The sequence below is a fragment of the Mus musculus genome, chromosome 18 (assembly GCF_000001635.26).
Source record: "Mus musculus strain C57BL/6J chromosome 18, GRCm38.p6 C57BL/6J".
NCBI classification, from domain to species: Eukaryota; Metazoa; Chordata; class Mammalia; order Rodentia; family Muridae; genus Mus; species Mus musculus.
Genome location: NC_000084.6, coordinates 11,032,418 through 11,053,811, shown reverse-complemented (window position 1 = coordinate 11,053,811; position 21,394 = coordinate 11,032,418). Strand labels below are relative to the sequence as shown.

The window sequence follows — 21,394 nt, the reverse complement described above, 5'->3', positions numbered from 1 at the left end:
CAGGACAAGTGTTCCTGAGCCTCCTATCCCACCCCTCCATAGCATCCATCCTCTGCAAAGCGCGCCAGATCCCAAGATTGATCTCGAAACCGGCCGCAGACTGGCTAACTCTGAGCCGGTGACAAGAAAGAATTTAATGTGTGTTAATGCTGTCTCACCCTGCCTCCTAAGAAAGGTGCCCCTTTCTTGGGATGCCTCGGTGAAGAGAGTTCCGCACGTGGAAATAGCTAGAAAAGGCAACCTGTCCCCGAAAACGAAACCGCCGCTTTTTCTCAGAGCTCCCTGGACCTCGCTGATCATATCCAACGCGAGCTCCAGAAAAAGTTACCTAGCCCAGAGAAAGTGAGATGCCAGGAAAGGCATAAGGATCTAGGAAATAGTGCCGGAAACCAATGGGCAAAACCTCACGTCCAACCACGTCCAGGCCAACCGCACACCTTAAACACAAACCGCCTTACAACCACCAGCGTGCGTACTCAGGCGGGCCGGGCCACCCCTGGCCCACCCCATGGTCAACCCCAGCAGGGGAAAGGCCAGATCGTTCTGGAATTGGTCATAGTAGGGTGGAGCAGAGCGCAGAGAAAAGGAGGGGAAAACGCAGGAGGGGAGGGGGGTGAGACCGCCCCAGAGCCGAGGCCACCCCAAAGGGGAGAGCAGGAAGAATGACAGGGAGACTTGGAGGGGGTGGGGAACCAGGCAGGCCTCCACCGGGCTGCTTTTCCAAATCGCTTAGGCTCATCGGAGATAACCACACTAAAATTAATGCCCACACACAGACCCAGGCAAGATAGCAAGAAAGAAGTTTCTCTGCCCACTGGACTACGGGCTCCCGCCCCTTGGCGCTGTGATAACTCGGAGATAAGCTGTGGGCAGATAAGCACTGGGGGGCGGGTGGAGGCTGGTCCGGAGTATCCCGGGAACCTCGGAGTCCCTACAATCTTCTAAAGCGAAGGACCGGACACCCTCGGAACCGATCACAGCCCGGGAAAGGCTGGAGAGCTGGAGGCCCAAGGGCCCGCGAAGGGAGAAGGGAGAGGAGGGGGCAAACAAAGGAGGAAACAACCGAACCTCGAGCGATGTGCGAGAAGAACGGCCGCGACCGAGGGTGCTCCGGGGCGCGGAGAGAGGCGGAGGGCGCCGGCGGGAGAGCGAGAGTCCGGGGTCTGCTAGTCGCTGCTGGTGAATAAAAAGGAGAGAGGAGGCGCCTCTTACTGCTCTGCCGGAAAACTGCAGCCTGCGCTCCTGATTGGACTCACCGAGCCCTAAACAAACAGCGCTAGCCGAAGGGTGCCAGGCTGTGGGTCGGAACTGCTCTCTACAAGCTGCTGGGTGCGGAGGTGAAGAGAAGGAGGAGGGATCCAGGGGAGGAGAAAAAAAGCGGGTGGGGAGGGGACGGCGAGGGGGAGGGGAGTGCTCAGCCCTAGCGGACAATAAGAGCTAGGCAGCCTGCGGGCGTGGGTTGAGCTGCTAGCCCTGTCCTCAGAGTAGGAGCGAGTCCACCCCGGGGGCGCCCAGCTAAAGGACACCAAGGGAGGGGAAGGGGCAACAGCATGCCTGACCTGGCCAGCGACCCATAATCATCCAGCGCTGTAACACATCCCCAGTTGCACGCGCACACACACACACACACACACACACACACACAAAGTCATACCCGCCACCCAGGGCAGAAGAGGGAGGGAAACTTGGCTCGGAAGGAGCTGGATCTTCATAGACCCCGCTGACCGTCGCCGCAAAGGGAGGGACTCGCCCCCTCCTGGGTCAGGACGTCCCCAAAGTCAGCGGGGAAGGGGCGGGGGGAGGGGAGGGAGAATGCCCAAAGGGCCCTCCCAGCCCCTCCTTCCAAATTAAGCCCCGCGCAGTTGCTAGTAACTGACCTTAAACTTTCTTGACCCTGTTTCGGGATGCTCAGGTCGTGGGGTCCTTTGGAATTCAACGCTCTGGGAAAGGAGCCCTTGTGTATTCCCTACCTCGCCCCTGCTCTTAAAATATATACTAAATTCCTGGGAGGTTTTGTAGAGTTCAGAACAACATTCCCCAGCTAACCTTTCGGTTGTGGTGTATGGGAAGGTTGAAACTATGAGGTGCTGGGGACCGTCTTGAATGAAAAACACTGCGGTGTCCAAGGACGCTAGTTTGGTTGTCGCGTTCACTCTGAGCTTTCTCTGGACTTCAGGTCAATCAAAGATAACGCGTTGAGAAGGAGCGGGGTACCTTCCCTGGACCCAGAAAGAAATACCATTTCTCCACCCCCAATCTCACACACACCCCTTAGTCGCTCCCTCCAAATGGTTATCACAACTGTGTACAAACTGATACGGTTCTTAGCGGGCCAAGGACTGGAAATGAACACTGGCGGGGTTATCAGTGCCGATCTGTCAGCAGCAAGTCGCGCACTGCTTGTCCCAGGCAGCAGCAGTGATATACGTCTTATTCCTTTGAGCTCACAAAAGGGATTTCTTTCGACAAGCTGGACATTGGAAGAAGGCTGCGAGAAGGGAATTGAACATGAGAAACACTCTTGTGGGAGTGGATTCTTACAGGAACACCCCAGGTAAATTAAAGTAAATGTTTTCTATAGATCTTCCTGGAAGCATTTGAACTCTTTGTTGTTGTTGTTGTTGTTGTTGTTGTTTTAGTTTCGTTTGCTACTTATTTTTATCGTTTTTCCAATTGGAGAAAGGAGAGGGATCCAAGCAGATTGAAACATGAATGCATACATAGGTGCTCTGTAAAACAGGATTTCGAGAGACCTCGTTGCGAAGGGGTTCTTTCCTTGAACTGTACCTGTGTGCTGCGGGAGAAGGGAAATGACTTACTGGGGAGGGGGCCTCCGAATCCAGGAAGTTAGCAAGAATTTTCCCGTTTTCATTCTTCACTGTAAATCGCGGCCAAACACTTCTAAATTTTAAACCTGCTACCGAGTAGGTCTATAAACCGTTCTTGCCTAACTGCGTCACTTTTACCGTGTTCCTTTTTGCCTCCCCTAGTCACTGTGGCTTCAGCGTGGCTGCATTTATGAAAGGCTGGAAGTAGAAAACTCTGGAATGGAGAGACTAGCAGCTGGAACAGGATTCAAAGGCTTTAAATTTTAACCCGAGTTCGATCGAAAGTTACTACCACAAGAGACTGGCACGGGCCGGCCCAATTCCCACCACGGCTTCCAGCGGCTTGCTTTGGGTTGTCCGGTAAGTTCCAACCAAATTTTTAAGCGGGTTGGGTTCTGCGAAGTTCATTTGTAAGCAATTCATTAAAGCTTCGGACATCGCTTTTTCATTTGAGTCCAATTTTCCGAAATAATGTCTCCAGTTTGCTCTTAAAAGCAATTTTTACAGTTCGTATTTGCTAATAAAATAATAAATGACTTGGCTAACTAAATTTGGCGTCCTGGCTGTGAACGACCTTCAAGGTTGAGGAACATCGAGCTCCGACGCGAGCCTAGTTCCAGTCCTGTGGGGGGGGGGGGTGGCTTTGTTTTGTTTTGTTGTTCGAGGGGTTATCCTGTGTAAATTTCCTGGAACAATAGCAAACCCCTACTGCTCTGCTTTCCTGAAGCTAGGCGTCGAAGACTAGAGAACACACTGACCCTGGCGCCTCTGGGACAGAGGTGAGGAGTTCGACCCAAACGAACAGATTCGACAACATTCGGACTCTAGAGGCTGGGGAAGAAACCCATAATTTTACCGTCCTCATTCCCAATCATTTTAGTAGTGCCTCCAACCACAAGAAAACCGATAGATCATTGTTTTTCCTTTCAGGGCTCAAAATTCACCTTTTAAACTTTTTTTAAAGACTAGCTTTCCGAAAGAGGAATAGGTTAGAGAAATATTTTTTTTTCCATCTCAGTTAATGTAAAAATAAAACCTGTCCGGTTGACTAAGACAAAAACCTAGACTGCTTGCAGACTCTAATTTGTTTTGGGTTTTTTTCTGGACTCACGGACTCTGGCGACGACACCCCAGCCTAGCAAGCAAAGGCACATTTCAAAGCCCTCCCCTATCGGCCTCAGGCTGGACTCTCCAGGGAAATGGAAGCCAGCAGAATCCGGGGTGCGGAGGGGAAGGTGGCACACCAACCTAGGGGAACCCCAAAATGAAGATGGTCCCCATCATGCCCCAAATAACTCCTGGAAGTTTCTTTCTTAGTGTTTTTCTTCTGTTTTGTTTCTTTCTTTTCAACTCCTTTTCTCTTGTCCCCTCCTGTCTTTCCCAAGCTGGCTTTGCTAGTCTTGACTGGAATCGTTTTGCTCAGAACCATTTAGACCCAAGGAGCAGACCCTCCGAAAGAAAGCTGACTCTAGGGCACTGCCTGTTCCCCTATGCTCATTTATTTGGTCCGGACCAAACCACCACTTGCCTTTCAAATCTAGCCGGAACACAGCAGCCAATAGGGCAGGGGGCGGGGGCTCTGTAGCTAAAACGGAAGAGGTGTTTGGGGACTCGATGGCACGCGGCTTCCGGGGGGCACCACAGATCCGGGCCTGGATGTGTATCGCTATACATCTTTGGCCTTGCAAACTCAAGCTCATTACCTGTCATTTCACGAAGCTTCTACCTGCTCGAACATTGATTCAAAAGTGGGGCAAGGGGTGTTGATACATACACATACAATTTCTGTGTTAATAAACATGGTTCGAACTTTAGCTTTTAAAAATTACGGTAAAGCTATAACTCACTGGTGAATTGCTTAATGTTCAAGGATGTGGGTTCGATTCTCACGCACTACAAAAAAAAAGAAAAAAAGAAAAGAAAGAAAGAAAGAAAGAAAGAAAACGGAAACACACATTTATAAAGCCTAGTCGATTATACCACATTTCTTACTGTCTTAGGGACTCTTTCACCCAACGATACGGGTCACCTTGGCTTCCTAATTTTCCCCAATGTCCCAGTCCAGTAGAGGGGTGTGAACAGTGTGTGCCCCCATTCGGAACGCCAGCCAATAACCAGAGTACTCTCTTTTCCTTTCTCCTTCTCTCTCCCTTCGTGGCGAGTCCTTTTTTCTTTCTTTTACCCCATTTCTTCCCTTCCCTTCCTCCATTTTATTCTTATGTTCCTATAAACAAACAAAACCGCTCCAGACATGATCAGGTGACGGCGGAAGAGCGAAGGTCGCCCCAATTCACAGTGTTGGTTCTCTTTCTGCCTGGCCTCAGGCTTCAGAGCTAATGCACCGGTCCCGGGCGGTGGGAATCAAGCGGTACGCGGGACCCGACCCTGCCCCCGCGGTCCCGCACATTTGCAGCCCTTGGTGACCCCGGCTGGCAGCCGCCAGTTCAGTGCAGAGGTGGGCTCGCGGTTGCCGGAAAGGTCATTGAGGTGGCATCCCTGTCCGCGCGCTGTTTACGTGACTTAATGTATGTACTTCTTACGCGGCGGTAAGAAGCAGTGGCGATAAGGGGGTGGCCCCGGAGCGTCGCCGTAAAAGCCCCACGCTGGGCGCCTGAGGCCCACCCTCAGCCATTAACCTTTTTACTTTATTCTTTCCTCTCTCTTAAAGCTTGTTATCAGGGCCACCCAATGACCGACGAAAGATTTTCCCTCCCCACCTCTCCCATCGCCGCTTTAAACCAAATAAATTTAGCTATTAAGGGCCAAGATGTCTGAAAAAAGATCGAAAGGTGTCTCTCTGGGATCCCTTAGAGAAGCGGAGAAGCTAGCGGCTCTTGGCTCTCGAATCCCGATAAAGAAATTCCCCGCCGGCGCCAGCCTCCCTCCTCAGCCTGCTTGCGTTCTTGGGATCACCACCTCAAAGGTCCGTTGCGACCTGTGACTGCAACTGAGGCATTGTCTCCGGGTCTCCTGGCCTGGGGATGCTCAGGCATTGGAACTAACCCTAACTCAGAAGCTGTAGGACCTAAAACATTCCTGCCAGGCTTGCAGAAGAACCAAGGTCAATGAAACAAACTCAAGTTCCATTTAAATTTGCCCCTGTTCCCCCTGTCTTCTACAAAGCCTTCTATTATATATGACAAGCTGGCCTGGAGCTCAAGATCCTTACCGCCTGTAGAGTATAGGAATTACAAATGTTGTAGCCTTGTCCTACTGTTTTGGGTTTATTTATTTATTTATTTCTCTAATATTAATAAAGACAAAACCAAATCATACCTGTCTATCTTCCCCATGGTTCATTTTAGGATCAGAGAAGCACTCCATATCCCCTTGGGGTCATGAGCAGAACGATCTGAACCCCGGCAGATGTGATAGACCTGTGTCCCGGAATCCCGGAACTGAACCCAGGAAGGGTGTAGACTCTCAAAGGTTAGTTTGGTCAAACGCAGTATTTAGAGTCATTATTAATTACAGCTGGCATGGTTACTTGATGCCCAGGGCTGTGTGTCAGCCAAAGCCATCACTTCCCTCTCAAAGGATGAAACCAAGGGTCCTCATTTATCAGACTCGGGACTCTGAAAGTCCTGGAGGAAGGGGAGGGGGTGTCTATTGGAATGGTCAGATAATGATTCCATGATTCTCTTTTGGAAACAGAAAGGGCTGAGAGGGCAGGGAGCATGGCCGAGATGCCCAGGTCCTGGTGGGTAGGGCCTCTGCTTTGCTGCTCCCTCAATGTACTCTACAGACCTGGACTCATTTCCAAAGCGCAGTCCAGGTTCTTCTGTCGCCTTATGCTGGGGTGTGAACTTACAGACACCCCTTTTCCTATTCCTTCCAAATCGCTTACTTTCCAAACACCCTCACTGTGTAGCCTTGCCCTCTAACCCAGCCTCTAAAGGATGAGAAAAGGAAGCCTCAGAAAGAAGGGACTTTCTGCTCCACGCCTAAGCTAGACCTAAGGGCTCCTTGGATGTGGGGGCAGAGTGGCTGAGAGCATGGGTACAATGAATTCTGGGATGTGGATCCCACTGCCCCAAACCTTTGTCCCTTGGAGTCCTTAAGTAGCATTTGCCCTTCTCTTTCCTTTCTTTTCTTTCCTCTCTCTCTCTCTCTCTCTCTCTCTCTCTCTCTCTCTCTCTCTCTCTCTCTCCTTTTTTTTAAAGGCCAGGCAGGGATTGATAAAGTAAAAAATAAAGAAAACAGAAAAATGAGTTTTTGAGAGATTTGCTAAGTTATAGATGCTATCCTTGAGTCCAAGAGAGGGTAGTGACCAAGAAAAATTACTACTCATAAATATGACCTCTCTATTCAGCTATGCTGCAAATATGCGGAGAGTTAGGGCTAAAGGGTTTGTCTACCACTGTGCAGACCTCCAGCTTCCTGCCACTCATCAACAGATCATGTCCTGAGTATGCATGGCGGGAGAAGAAACAGGAGAGGCAGCTCTGAGCTTGCAAGTGTTTACAGTCTAGGAGGTTGGCACCTCTTGTAGAGCCACAGGCAGCTTTGTGGAAGGAGCTGAGGGAAGCTTTGTCTCCCTCTGAAAGGGCACTTAGATTGCAGTTGTCTTCCAGGCTAAGTGGCTTTGGAAAGTTGAGAGTTCCTCTAGCTTAAACATTGAGGGAATTTGTAAGAGCCATTGGGCCAGCCCAGAACTTGGGGTTACTGTGCCACCTCCTAATACCTCCATCTATTTTCTGTGTGAGAAGGGCGAATTGCCCAACTTCTCTGTTTCAGTTCCCGCTTCTGTAAAAGAGAGCTTTAAAAAACCAAGGCAAGGCATCCTGACTATGCCCATAATCACTGTTCTCAGAGCTGGGGCAGCACTATGATTCTCAGACCAGCCAAGACTACACAGTGGGCAAGATGGCTCAAAAGGCAAAGCTATTTCCTGACAGGACAAACCAATGACTTCCACTCATGAGTGTGACAAGGGTGTGTGTGTGAGCACATACATACATAAGTGTAATTTAAAAATTAAAGAAAGGCTAGAAGGAAGGAAGGAAAAAGGAGAGAGAGGGAGGGAGGGAGGGAGGGAGGGAGGGAGGGAGGGAGGGAGGGAGGGAGGGAGGGGTACACCCCTTTATGAGTACATTGCAAAGACAAAGAGCTTTGGTAGCTATGCTTGTGCATGGTAAGGTCTATGAATTATTACTGACACCCGCACATATACTGCACAAAATTTCAACTTTGTATGTGAGCTAACTGCTTAACTGCCTCTGTACTAAATGAATTCCCAGAAAAGCACTCCCATTTCACTTGGGGGATTGTTTTGAGCCCTCTGTGTACCAGCACCAGGACTTTATTGCATTATGGTAGGGAAGAGGGTGGGGGTGATACAAACATAAGTCCTTTGCTGGCTTTTGGTGTCTTTGAAGAGGAAACATTCCTTGTTCTCCCCTTTGCAAATGCAAGCAGCCGATTCCAGCATCTTCTGCAGAACCGAGATAGCAATCTTGAAGCTTCTCAAAAAAAAAAAAAAAAAAAAAAAAATCCCAGTCCTCTACAGCAGCCCTCCTTGCCAATGCTGCTCTATTAGCACACAGTCATTAAGAAGGCCAACCTAGGAGATTGGCGCTAGATATTAGGAACTTAGAAGAACCAATTTAAATTGATCTACACATAAGCAACTCTACTCTTCTCTTCTCTCAAGCCTTTTACCCTTCAGCTAGTAATTGTAGATTTATCCCAGTTTGATTTTTCCATTATTTTGTGACTCAATCTCTCTCTCTCTCTCTCTCTCTCTCTCTCTCTCTCTCTCTCTCTCTCTCTCTTCACCTCCCCCAACAGCTTTTTCTTTATTTAGGGCTGGAGGTAGAAACTAGAATATCTCCTGCATGCTAGGCAAATGCTCTATTCCTGAAACACATACACTATAGGAACAGATTATTGATCATAGACCACTCTAGATTTCTTCAGTCTTGGTTTTTTTCTGGCCCTTCTCTTCCCCCTCCTTCCAATGTGTATTTGAAAACAAGATCCAAACCAGAACAAGAAGAATCCTGTTCTCTAGCTAAGAAGACAGTGAAAGAGATGCACAGAGGCAGAGCCCATAGAGGGTGAGTCTTCCTCTCCCCCTCCCCCTCCCCCTCCCCCCCTCTCCCCCTCCCCCTCCCTCTCCACAGCCCAGCCACAGCCCAGCCACAGGCGGCTGGCCCCATGTGGGCCCAGAGACTGCTTTCCTCTGGTCTTTGACAGCCCTGATCTTCTCTTGGTTTGATTTACTGAGTGCTGTCATTTCTCTGCTCTTTACTCTCACAGTCACACATTCAAACCTGATAAAGTTCAAGACCCTGAGTGCTTGCAGCTTCCCAAGACTGACAGTGCTGTCCCCCACCCCAGCCAGCCAGCTGAGGCTGATTGAATCCTCCTGGACAGAAGCCTCCAGGGATCAGAAGCAGCAGTTAGTCCAAGGGGACAGGGAATGCCCTGGCCCCCTCTGCTATTTCAGCAAACCTCAGTCCCTTCTCTCCTGAGATGGATTGTCAGAGATTTGAGGGTAGGGAAAGAGCTGAGCTTCCACATGCAGGGCTGGTTAAGATGGGATGGAAACTTCTAGACGGCTGCCCTGAGAGCTGGGTCTCCTAAATCTACTGAACGGCCATAGACTCAAGACCGAGACACTTAACCCCGAGGTGCCTCAGTTGCTCTGTCCATAAAATGATAAAAATATTGCTTCACACAAACACTCATCATGAACTAATGACCAGGGTCCTACTTGCCCGAGCCATCCTATAGGCTCCACGGAGATGGGAGTGCATATATCTGTCCTGGCTCTTCAGTTCCTGTCAGGTTCAATACAAATTTAGATGTTAATCTAAACACTACACTAGTGGGCTAAACAAAAGGAATGATTTGTCTCCAAAGGCCAAACAGTTAACTTAGACTCAGGTTTCCAGACCACTGAAATGTCTTCTGATGGAAGATGCTTTCTAAATACCTCATTTTCTGCCCATGAATATAAGTGAGCAAAACCAAAGAACATAAACTACAAGTGGTAACCAAGGATGGAGACATTTTATTCTCAGTGTGGATAGTGTAAGGGCATTGTAGTTACTAAGCATCATTTATTTATTGCCCAAATTCATGTTTTCATTTATCTTAAAAAGTATTATCTTAAAAAGTATCCTAGCTGCATATGTATCAAAAGATGGCCTAGTCGGCCATCACTGGAAAGAGAGGCCCATTGGTCATGCAAACTTTATATGCCCCAGTACAGGGGAACGCCAGGGCCAAAAAGGGGGAGTGGGTGGGTAGGGGAGTGGGGGTGGGTGGGTATGGAGGACTTTTGGGATAGCATTGGAAATGTAAATGAGCTAAATACCTAATAAAAAATGGAAAAAAAAAGACACCTTCATGTCTTTGGGGTGGGATATTAAAGCTTTGTTTGTCTATTTCTGTGGTGCTGGCATTTAAAACACAGACCATACTCCCAGCCTTGCTTCCCTCTCCCTCTCCTTCTCCCTCCTCTCTCCATACGTGTGTGTGTGTGTGTGTGTGTGTGTGTGTGTGTGTAGAACTGGGGATCCAACCCAGGGTCTTCTTAAACTTGCTGTGTACTCCTTAACCAAATTCTGCCCCTAAGCCTCTTTCATCTTTTTATTTTGAGATTGAATCTTACTAAATAGCCTGGGATGGCCTTGAATTCACTCCATGGCAGGATGGTAATCCTCCTGCCTCAGACTCTAGTGTGTTGGGACACCAGGTGTGCACCCTTTCAGCTGACTTGCTTTGGTCTTTTAAACTTGGGGACTTAGAATTAGATTAGGATAGGCCTGATGGCACAATCTAATCTCAGGATTTGGGAAGAGGAAGCAAGGAGTTCAAAGCTAGCCTGGGCTAGACCTCGTCTTTAGAAAGAAAGAAAGAAAGAAAGAAAGAAAGAAAGAAAGAAAGAAAAGAAAAGAAAAGAAAGAACAGAACAAAGAAAAAGAAAAGGAAAAGGAAAAAGAAAAAGAAAAAGGAAAAGAAGAAGAAAAAGGCTTTAATGTCAGCACTCAGAAAGCAGATCTTTGATTTTGAGCCCAGCCTGGTCTAAAGAGGGAATTCTAGCAACAGCTAGGGCTACACAGAGAAACCCTATCTAGGACTCCACTCACCCACCCCAAAGAAAAGAGAGAGAGAGAGAGAGAGCAGCCTCCTGCAGTGACAGAACTCTGCCTTTAATGCCCCAGGACCTGGCTTCAGTTATCTTTGCTGAAACTTTGGAACCTTTAGACAGTTGAAAAATACTAAATAAGAAAATTCTTAGGACTCTGAATTGAAAGTAGATGAACATGTAGATTGTGGCTGTTGTTTTTAGAAAGGATCCTACTCTGCAGGTTTACCTAGGACTTCTTATGTAGCCCAGGCTACCCTCCAGTGTGTGGCAATCCTCCTGCCTCAGCCTGTCATCCTTCAGAGGGCTTAGATCACAGGCATGAGTCAACTTGTTTTGTGTTTGTAAGACAAGGTCTCTCTTATTGGCATGACTAGAGCCATGCCAATAATCAGGTTAGCCTGCAGCTCTAAAAGAACTGCTTGACTCTGCTTCCTAAGAACTGGAATTAAAGGTGTTTAACATCATACCTGGCTCAACAATACCTTATTTTAATTATTACTACTAACAATAGAAACAATCAAAATACTGGGGTGNGGGAAGTGTCTTAATGGTATAAGTGGATAAGTAAGTACTGTGCTTATTTTTTATTCTGGATGTTCCAAGGGCAAAACAAAACAGAGCAGGATCCTTAAAGTTCTCAGTATTCCCCAGCACTTGGCAAACTAGATAGATAGATAGATAGATAGATAGATAGATAGATAGATATAGAGATAGATATAGATGTAGATATGTAATATATTTTATTTATTTATTTATTTATTTATTTTGGTTTTTCAAGACAGGGTTTCTCTTTATAGCCCTGGCTGTCCTGGAACTCACTTTGTAGACCAGGCTGGCCTCGAACTCAGAAATCCGCCTGCCTCTGCCTCCCCAGTGCTGGGATTAAAGGCGTGTGCCACCACGCCCGGCTTTGTAATATATTTTAATCTTCCAATGTCCTTAGGAGCCCCCACACCCACACACCAACAAGTCTAAAACAAACACTTACAAGCATGTAAGATAACTAGGACTCTGTCACAAACTTGTTCCATTTTTATTTCCCACCATGTGCTTATTAGGGGACACATACATGTGACACAGCACACATATGGAGTCAGTTTTCTCTTTCTACCATCTTACTTAAGGGGATTGAGTTCAGGTTGTCTGGTTCAGAGGCTGGGTTTTTACATGTTCAGCCACCTCACTGGTCCTCAATGGACATTTCTTTAGTCCCCACTCCTCTAGACACCAAGATAGCCTTCAAAGTCACAGAAACGGGCTGAGTGAGTCTTAGTTCCTGAACTACTTGTGGCTTATGGAAAAGCAAAGACCATCAAACCAACAACACACTCCAGAAAAACAAACCTGTAATATAGCCTGACAATGTTTTATTACAGACACAGTTCTGTGGTAGCAAGCAGAGGGGAGTGAGTCACTTTCTAGTTGGACAACAGAGAATCCTTACCTCAGGCCACCAGGAAAGTGGATTTTGAGCAAAACAAAGCAGGTGAATGTCTGAAGATCTGACCAGGCCTGTTAGGTCTGGGGAATGGCAACTTACAAGAAACTGGTTCAGAAAGACCCAGTATGCTTTCCCACTCTTTCCAGGGTAGGAGCATGTGACAGCACGGGGCTAAGCCAGTGTGACAGTAAGTACATTTGGCTCTAAGAGGATCTTGTGTGAAATTAGCAACAGCTTTGCTTAAGGTTCTTCAGGAACAGGAAGTAGAAATGTAAGGAAGGTGTTATAAAGAATGCAGGGCTATAGCCAGGCGTGGTGGCGCACGCCTTTAATCCCACCACTTGGGAAGCAGAGGCAGGCGGATTTCTGGGTTTGAGGCCAGCCTGGTCTATAGAGTGAGTTCCAGGACAGCCAGGGCTACACAGAGAAACCAACCAACCAACCAAACAAACAAACAAAAGAATGCAGGACTACGTAGGCTACCGGTGGCTCATGCTTGTCATCCCAGCTTCCTGGAAGCCAAGGAAGGAACTGCTGGGAACTGCAGATTGATCATTCAGAGTGACACAGTGTGTCCTGTCTCAAAAGTAAAACTAAAAGTAAGGAATCAGGGCACAGTGGTGCACACTGTCTGTCACGGTGCTTACATAGCAGAGGGGTGTGAATGGATCTCTGTGCATCGGAGGCCAGCCTGGTCTACCTAGTGAGTTCCAGACAGCCAGAGCTACACAGAGTAACCTTGTCTCCAAAGGGAAAAGGAAGGAAGGAGAAGAAGTAGATATCAAAATCCATTTCCCCTTCCAATAGAAAAAGGCCTACAGCATGTTTAAACAAAGCAACTGAGCCAGCCCTTCTTCTGAAGAGATTATAGGATTTAGATTCCTGAGGACGGGTCTAAGGTCACAGCCGTTTGTCCTTCTTGTCCTTTCCTAAAGGTTACATGAAGAAGTTAAAGCAAATGTGGTTAAAGGAGGGAGGACTCAGACCCTTGACTTTGCCTCAGCTCTCTATGGCCACTCTGCCCCCTACCAGTTTACAGCAATTTGAGGAAATGTCACCTTCTTGTCCTTCAGATAAGGCTGGCTAGACTCACTGTGGAGGGTAGCAGAGACCAGGGAGGGATATTGGTGGGCCATCACTCTTTCTGGACAGACCTTGTTAAAGAAACTTTTCCCTACCTCACTAATGGGCAAATAAAGCTGGGGTGGGGCATCTCACTTCAGCCAGGCATCCAAAACCAGTAAGGCGCAGCAGAGCCGAGTGAGTTTATTGGTTAGCTGCCATGCTCACACCCTCAGGGAGGGACTTAGCATTTGAGTCCTGGGATTGGTTCTAGAAAATCTCCTGACTTTAGGGGCTGCTAGGCTCCTGAGTGACAGAGGTTTACCCTACTTTAAAACATGCAGACTAGACAAGACAGATATCTCTTCCCTCGGTTATTTTCTTCCTGATTCGGACTCTGCAGTTCCTTGAACAGGCTGGCATTGCTCTTTTATGTACAAATTAAAGAAAAAATAATATTACTGTTACTTGCAGACTTTCAGAGAATATTCAGCCAGCAATGAGGATTCCTAGCAGGAATGTGGATTAAAGGATCTGTCCTGATTAAAGGATCCGTCCTTGGGTTTGTTTGGTTTGGGCCTTCGGTTGGGAGTAGGATATGAACATTTAAATTTGAATGATTTGGGGGGCGTGGTTAGAGATGTTCTGTAATCCTAGCCCTGGGGGCGGGGTGGGCATGAGGCTAAAGAATTACAAATTGAGGCTAGCTTTGAGGTTACACTGTGAGGCCTATCTCAAAAGCCCAAAACAAACTAGAATGAATGGATAGTATGGACACACAGGCAACACAATAAATTTGAATGACTTTTAGCTATGTTTAGTAGTCTCAGCACTTCATGGACACACTTTAAAACCCAACACAGATCCTGAGTTTAGGCCATCTCAATCTGTGCCTGAAACTAAAGCTGTAGACTCACTCTGTAGGGGAAATATATGGAAAAAATGACGAGGGTCTTCTTTCCCAAGCAGCATCCAATATTCTAATATATACAAGGCCTGTGGATGTCAGGTATGACTCTCTCAGTGCTGAGGGTCAGTGGCTCATGGCAGAGTGTTCTTGGCATGTAGGTTGTTGGTCTTCAGTGCCAAAAAGAACAGAGGGAAGGAAGGAAGGAAGGAAGGAAGGAAGGAAGGAAGGAAGGAAGGAAGGAAGGAAGGAAGGAAGGAAGACATACCTTTGGTTATGGTGACTAACATCTTTAGTCTCAGTACTCAGGAGGTCTCTGTGAGTTCAAGGCTACTCCCATCTACATAGTGAGACCTTGTCTCACAACAACCATAAGGTTGAACTGGCTTCTTTCTGATCAGAACTGTCTTTAAGGAACCTTATAGAGTAGATAGATTCTCTAATGCCCTGTGTGGTGAAGGATGAAGGAAAATGAGAACAGTTATGATTATCTTCTGTCCCTTTATCGCTCTTAACAGGGTTTTAGAAATGACCATGATTTTCTCTGGTCAAAAACAAACAAAAACAAAAAACAAAAACAAAAACTCAAGGCAGGCCTGGTGGCACACTCCTTTAATTCAAGTGCGTGGGAAGACAGAAGCAGACCTAGTCTACAGAGCAAGTTCCAGGACAGCCAGGGCTACACGGAGAAAGCCTGTTTCTGAAGCCAAAACAACAATAACAACAACAAACAACAACAGCAAAATTACACACAAAGAAGATGACTTTAAGAAAACTGTCCAGGGGCTGGAAAGATGGCTCTGTAGTTAGGAACACAGTTTGCTGTTCCAGAGAACCCAGGTTCAATTCCCAGCACCCACATGGCGGCTCCCATCTGTCTGTAACTCCAGATCCAGGAAATCCAGTAACGTCATACAAGCAAAACTCTAATACACTGAAATAAAAATAAATTAAAAAAAAAAAAAAGAAAGAAAAAGCTCTGTCCATTTACTACCTTGTGTAGGTTCTCTCTCTGTCTCTCTCTCTCTCACACACACACAACTATGATAAATAGCATTTATTCAATGCTAATAGGATAGTATCTGATATTTGAGTATAGTAATCAAAACTGGGAAATTATATTTGATGTATCACTCCTGTCAAGCAAGGCAGTATGCATACATCCATAATTCCAGCACTTACTAGCCTGAGCCAAAGACCTCAAATTTCACATCAGCCTGGGCTACACTGAGAGACCCTGTCTACAAGTAAACAAACCAAACAAAAACAAACCATAAAAAAACAAAAGCCAGGAATCAGGTGGCTGAAGCGGGAGGACTATTAGTTTAAAGTAGAGCACATCTGGGCTACATAGTAATACCCAATTTCAAATAAATAAACAAATCACTCACACACACACACACACACACACACACAAATGCACAGGCATTCATACATGATCTTATCAAATCTCAAGCTAAATTTGATTTTTTTTCCAATTGTTCTATATTCAGGTCTGTCGAGGCTTTAATGCAGGAAATCACCATTCATACTGTCCCGTCTCTTTGGTCTTCTTTCATCTAGAACAGACTCTGTCATCTATAACACTGACACTTGAAAAGCCCTGGCCAATTGTTTTACAGAATGGTCTTCTATTGTCTTCCATTCTCTCCTTGATCCTTCTTGCTGCCAGAGAGACATGGGGTCCTCTCCAGGCCATTGTTGCCCAGAGGCACACAATGGAGTCACCCCTCTACAAATAATCTCCACTTTAGTACACTGACTAACGGTATCTACTGTGTATTTCTTTCAATCCATGCAGGGTAGAACACACCAGGAATCCCAGCACTTGAGAAGTTGAGGCGGAAACTTTTGTTTAAGATACAGGAGCATCATCACTCCATTGGTCTCCAGATTCTGGGCTCAAGGTTCTCCCTTTCTCAGCTTTGCAGGAGCTGGGTCAACAGATGCACATGGCAATGCCTGTGACTTTAGCTTTCATCGGCGAGACTTCTCTGAATCGTTATTACTGGGCTGTTGGTTTCATTATTCTGCTTATCAGCTGTACTTTATGTTACATGGGCTTTGTGGTTTCTGCCAACCTAGGCAGCTTTCAATGATCCATAGGATAAGCACAAGAAAAGACTAATAATCTGCATGTATTCTGCTGTCCCCCTTACCAAAACAACTCTGAAGGTGAGATGCCCAGACAAAGGTGGTAGAGCATCTGCCTCCACACACTGATCTCAACTCCTGATTCTTTCAGCCTTCTGCAGCAATTCTAGATCTTTTCTGCCAAGGAATCCAGATGCAATTTAAAAGTTTTGTTTCAGCTGAGCTGTGGTGGCACACATCTTTAATGTCAGCCTCAGGAGACAGGCAGATCTCTGAGTTCAAGGCCAGTCTGGTCTACAGAGTGAATTCCACAACAGCCAGGGCTACACAAAGAAATCCTATCTCAAAAAAACGAAACAAATAAGCACAAAAGTATTCTCTCTCTCTCTCTCTCTCTCTCTCTCTCTCTCTTGCTCTCCCTCCCTCCCTCCCTCCCTCCCTCCCTCCCTTCCCCCTCCCCTCTGTGTGTTTGTGTGGGTGAGGGCATGCAGATGTGAGTGCTCACAAAAGCTAGAAACAGCTATGAGATCACTTGGAGCTGGAGTTACAGGTGTTTATGAGCCACCACAATGTGTGTGCAATGACCAAAACCCTGGTCCTCCAATAGAGCAGTAAGTACTCTTAAACCCCTGAGCCATTAGGCTAACCCTTGAGAAGATTTTTTTGTTTGTTTGTTTTCTGAGACAATATTTTGCTAACAACACAGACTGGCATCCAATCATGATCCTTCTGTGTCAACCTTCCAGCCCTGGGCACACCCTAATGTACCTCACCCTTGGTACCATTTTAACACACAATTTGTCCTCAAAACATCATGGTAGAGGGATATGGGAGTAGTTATTGTTACTTCAACCCTGTGAACCCCAGTCTAGAAACAGCTGATGTGATACAAGGCTCACTTAGCTTGCATGAAGCTCTGGGTTCGATCCCCAGCACCACGTAGAACCCAAGAGTGATGGTGTACACCTGTGATCCAGGCACTAAAGAGCTAGAGGCAGGGGCTCAAAAGCTCAATGTCATCCTTAGCCAATGACAACAAGGTCAAGGCTGGCCTGTGCTACCTGCAGTCCTGTCTCAAAACAATGCAAAATAAACCCAGATTGTGGAGGCCTCCATTTGGGTCAGAGGTGAAGAGCAGGTGAGTGTTTAGAAATGTTCAGATCCTGTCTGGAACCTCTCTAAAGACACACAGAGATCATCTGATGTATGAAAAGATGCTTATTTATATTTTATTATCTATTTTCTCAGTGCTGGAATTGGATACCAGGTCCTTGTTCATGATAAGCAAATTCTCTATCTTGAACTTGCCCACAAAAGAAGGATCTTGCAGATGTAATATATAGCAGTCATTTCTATCACAGAGTGAGTCTTTGTGTGCGTGTGTGTGTGTGTGTGTGTGTGTGTGTGTGTGTGTGTGTGGTGGTGGTGGTGGTAGTGGTAGTGGTAGTGGTGTGGTGGTAGCAATTGGGAGGAAGGGCAGATTCGGGGGTGGGGGTGGGGGGCAGAGTCTCTGATAGCCTAGGTTAGCTTCAAATTTACTGTATAGCTCAAGCTGGCCTTGAACCCCCATCCTCCTGCTTCCATTTTCTGGTACTGAGATCATGCCTAGCTTTGGTTTTACACTCATGCACACCATGGGGCTCAGGTGGAACCTTGCCCCTGTGCAACAGTGCACTGGTGGCTGTTTTAGAGTCATCAGTGCCAGCCTTTGCCTGCGCCCCTTGCTTGATGTAGCGTAGGCACTGGATAAATATTTGCTGAGTAACCTGCTGACCCCTCTGCAGTCTGACTGACTTCCCACTCCAGACAGGGGCCCAGCTCGGGCTTTCCTGGATTCCTGGGATTGTTTTTCTCAGCTCAAATGTAAAACATGCTCATAACAGAAACTTGTAAAGTGGAATCTCTGGGCCTGAGGTGTGACTCAGTGCTGGCCAGTATAGTGCTGCTGGCCCAGCATGTGAGAGTCTCTCTGTTCAATGGCTAGCACTTCCCCACTCCCAAACAAAACAAACAACCCCTGCCCAGCATTTAAACAAAAAGAGAAAATAGTGCGGACATTTATCATACCCAATGCTTTCCCAGTCACCTCAGGCATTTGCAGAGCAGTAAAAGGTTGGGTTGCTGACATGCACACTTATGGTGGAGGCCGGCTGGCTGCCTCTGGTTTCCACTTCCACACTGAAAATAAGTGTCCTTTCCAGCATTCACAGTGCCATATATCTGTGCCCATGTCTTAGTGATTCTTTCTGTCTAGTGTTCCTTCGGGCAAGCACACTACTACCATGGGCCTTACAACACTTGGGAGATAAAGTGTGCCTGAAATAAGTGTAAAACATTCTGAAAAAAAATGTGATTTGAGACTTATAAAGAAACTTGACTTTTGTAGGTATGGTGATACATGGTTATAATCCCAGTACTTGGGAAGCTGAGACAGGAGAATCAGGAAGTAAAGTTTACCCTTGACTATATAGTGAATTTGATGTCACTCTGAGCTAAGTAAGACTTTATGTAAAGAAGAGGAAAAGAAGAAAGGGGAGGAGGAAGAGGAGGGAGACTAAGTAAAGGTGTAAAGAATGGCTGATGTCCTAGATGGGTCTCAGAAAATAGAGCTCATATGGTGTCTCCGCACTGGGGAGGCTGAGGCAGGAGGATCAGAACCTGGAGGCCAGTTTGGGTGACACAGTGGGACTCTGTCTCAAAAAAAAAAAAAAAAAAAAAAAAAAAAAAATCAAACCATGAGTTAGAAAAAATGTTCTTCCAGAAGACGTGAGTGAGCTCCCAGTATCTATATTGGGCAGCTCAGAAATATTTACAAATCCAGCTGCAGGGTGTTAGGCACCTCTGGCCTCTATGGCCTCACACCAAGTGCACAGACATCTGTCCTGCCCCAGATAAATAAAAATAATTAAATAATAAAAATAATTAAAAATTAACAAAACAAAGTGTCAAGTGCTTGCTTATGGAACAGAAAGCCCTTTGTTCAACCCTTAGAACTACCCAAATGTGTGTGTGTAACAGAAGAAGAAGAAGAAGAAGAAGAAGAAGAAGAAGAAGAAGAAGAAGAAGAAGAAGAAGAAGAAGAAGAAGAAAATAGAGTTCTCCATAACCCCCTAGTCACAGAAATGAACTTATTATAATGTGGACATTTTCCTGATTTTTTACGTTCTTTCTTACTGACTGGATGTTGTTATTTTTGAGACAGGGTATGGAGACCAGGCTGGCCTCAAACTCACAGAGCTCCACCTGCTTCTGCCTTGAAAGTCATTAAATATTCTTCAAAAACACACTTTTATGGTGACGGTGGTGAGGGAAGACTGGAAGCCATTCCAGTACTGACAAATGGAGGAGGCAGAAGTGAGCTTCTCCAAGGACCCACTGCCCTCTTCCAGCCTCCACACACACAGGCTCATACAGCCACCTCCCCCACATATGCATACATTACCACACACACACACAATAAGATGAATTCTTTTTAAAATAATAAAATAAAGTGTTAAATCCGAGGATGCCTCACATCTAATAATACATACTTAGGGGAAATTTGAGGCCCTTAGTTGTCTATCTGGACCTTAGAGCGCAGTTTCTAGGAGTGTGATAAACAGTCACTAGGTTCCTAGATCTCTGCCTTGCTCTCTCACAGCACAGTGCTACCGACCAAGGCAGAGCATCGTTTGCACAGTGCTCACTGCAGGTATGAACCACTTCATTCATGCTCCACTGGCTGTCACTCAGAACACAGTGGTGGGGGTGTGCTAGGCGTTTAGGGGGTGTGGAAAGGGAGGGAGACAGAGTGAAGGTAAGGCCCATTGGACTTGCAAACTTTATATGCCCCAGTACAGGGGAACGCCAGGGCCAAAAAGGGGAGGTGGGTAGGTAGGGGATTGGGGGGGTGGGTATGGGGGACCTTTGGGATAGCATTGAAAATGTAAACGAGGAAAATAGCTAATAAAAATAAATAAATAAATAAATAAATTGATTCACCTCATAGAAAGTAATGCATGAAAATTAAAACATTAATATAGTGAAGAGAATATCTTCAGAGTATCTAAAAAAAAAAAAGAAAAGAAGTAAAGTCCTAAGTGGATATGTATTGTTGAACTGGGTTATGACCATGTCAAGGACCCAAAGTCTCAGCACCTTGGCAAAGTGCCTCCATGTGAAAAGCTCAGAAGGATGGAAAAGCCTTCCTGTGGCTTTGTCAAATGTGCATGTCAGCTATGTGTGCAGTGTTTAGGAATGATTGACCAGTGTGTGCAAAAACTAGCAACTGCAGCTTCCTGTTTTAAAGGCCATTTACAGCCTGAGACTGCTCCCCTGCAGATGTCTCCTACAGAGACTCCCTAACTCATTCCCTGTACGTAATTAATTGTACAGCTCCATCAGAGTGCACACAGCCCACGGAACAGTAGCTTATCTGTGTACAGGTCTGCCGCTTCTTCAGTATCAGCTCTTTCTTCACTCTTGACAACACTAGTCAGGTCAAGGTGTCAAGCCATGCAGGACATCTGACATTGGGAAATGAGGTCCAAACATCAGTCCTCATGATGGCAAATCTGTGATTTTTTGCCACTAGATTACTGTATGAAGGAAAAGGAAATTGATGAATCAGAGCAACATTCTTGAATAGCCTTGTGCATGGAGATTGTTTGTTGGCCATTCAGCAAGACTTATTTTTACCATGCTTATTTTGATAGCAGCTGTGATCATCTTAATCGTATTGAAACATCTAGCTCCGGGCGGTGGTGGCGCACGCCTTTAATCCTAGCACTTGGGAGGCAGAGGCAGGAGGATTTCTGAGTTCAAGGCCAGCCTGGTCTACAAAGTGAGTTCCAGGACAGCCAGGGCTACACAGAGAAACCCTGTCTCGAAAAACAAAGAACAAACAAATAAACAGAAACATCTAGCATTGAATGCTCACCTTATCACTAAATATGTGTATATGGTCTGCTTTGTTGCCAAAA

The 21,394-nt window shown here is 46.3% G+C and overlaps 1 protein-coding gene and 1 long non-coding RNA gene across 3 annotated transcripts in view; one reads left to right on the top strand and one right to left on the bottom strand.

Annotated features, from left to right (window-relative positions):
* Gata6 (GATA binding protein 6) overlaps positions 1-1,302 on the bottom strand; it is a 33,127-nt gene extending 31,825 nt beyond the window's left edge. Inside the window, exon 1 of the mRNA NM_010258.3 lies at positions 1,069-1,302. The gene's annotated coding sequence lies outside the window, so the exon portion shown is untranslated. The remainder of the gene's footprint in view (positions 1-1,068) is intronic.
* Positions 1,245-11,775, top strand: Gata6os (GATA binding protein 6, opposite strand). Of its 2 annotated transcripts, NR_105023.1 has the most exons (6): positions 1,245-1,337; positions 2,444-2,554; positions 2,991-3,188; positions 6,134-6,257; positions 8,807-8,887; positions 11,712-11,775. It is a non-coding gene; the product is annotated as a GATA binding protein 6, opposite strand (long non-coding RNA). The 2 variants fall into 2 exon arrangements; NR_105022.1 differs by lacking the exons at positions 6,134-6,257; positions 8,807-8,887; positions 11,712-11,775 and adding an exon at positions 3,556-3,883.
* Positions 11,776-21,394: the final 9,619 nt, after the last annotated feature.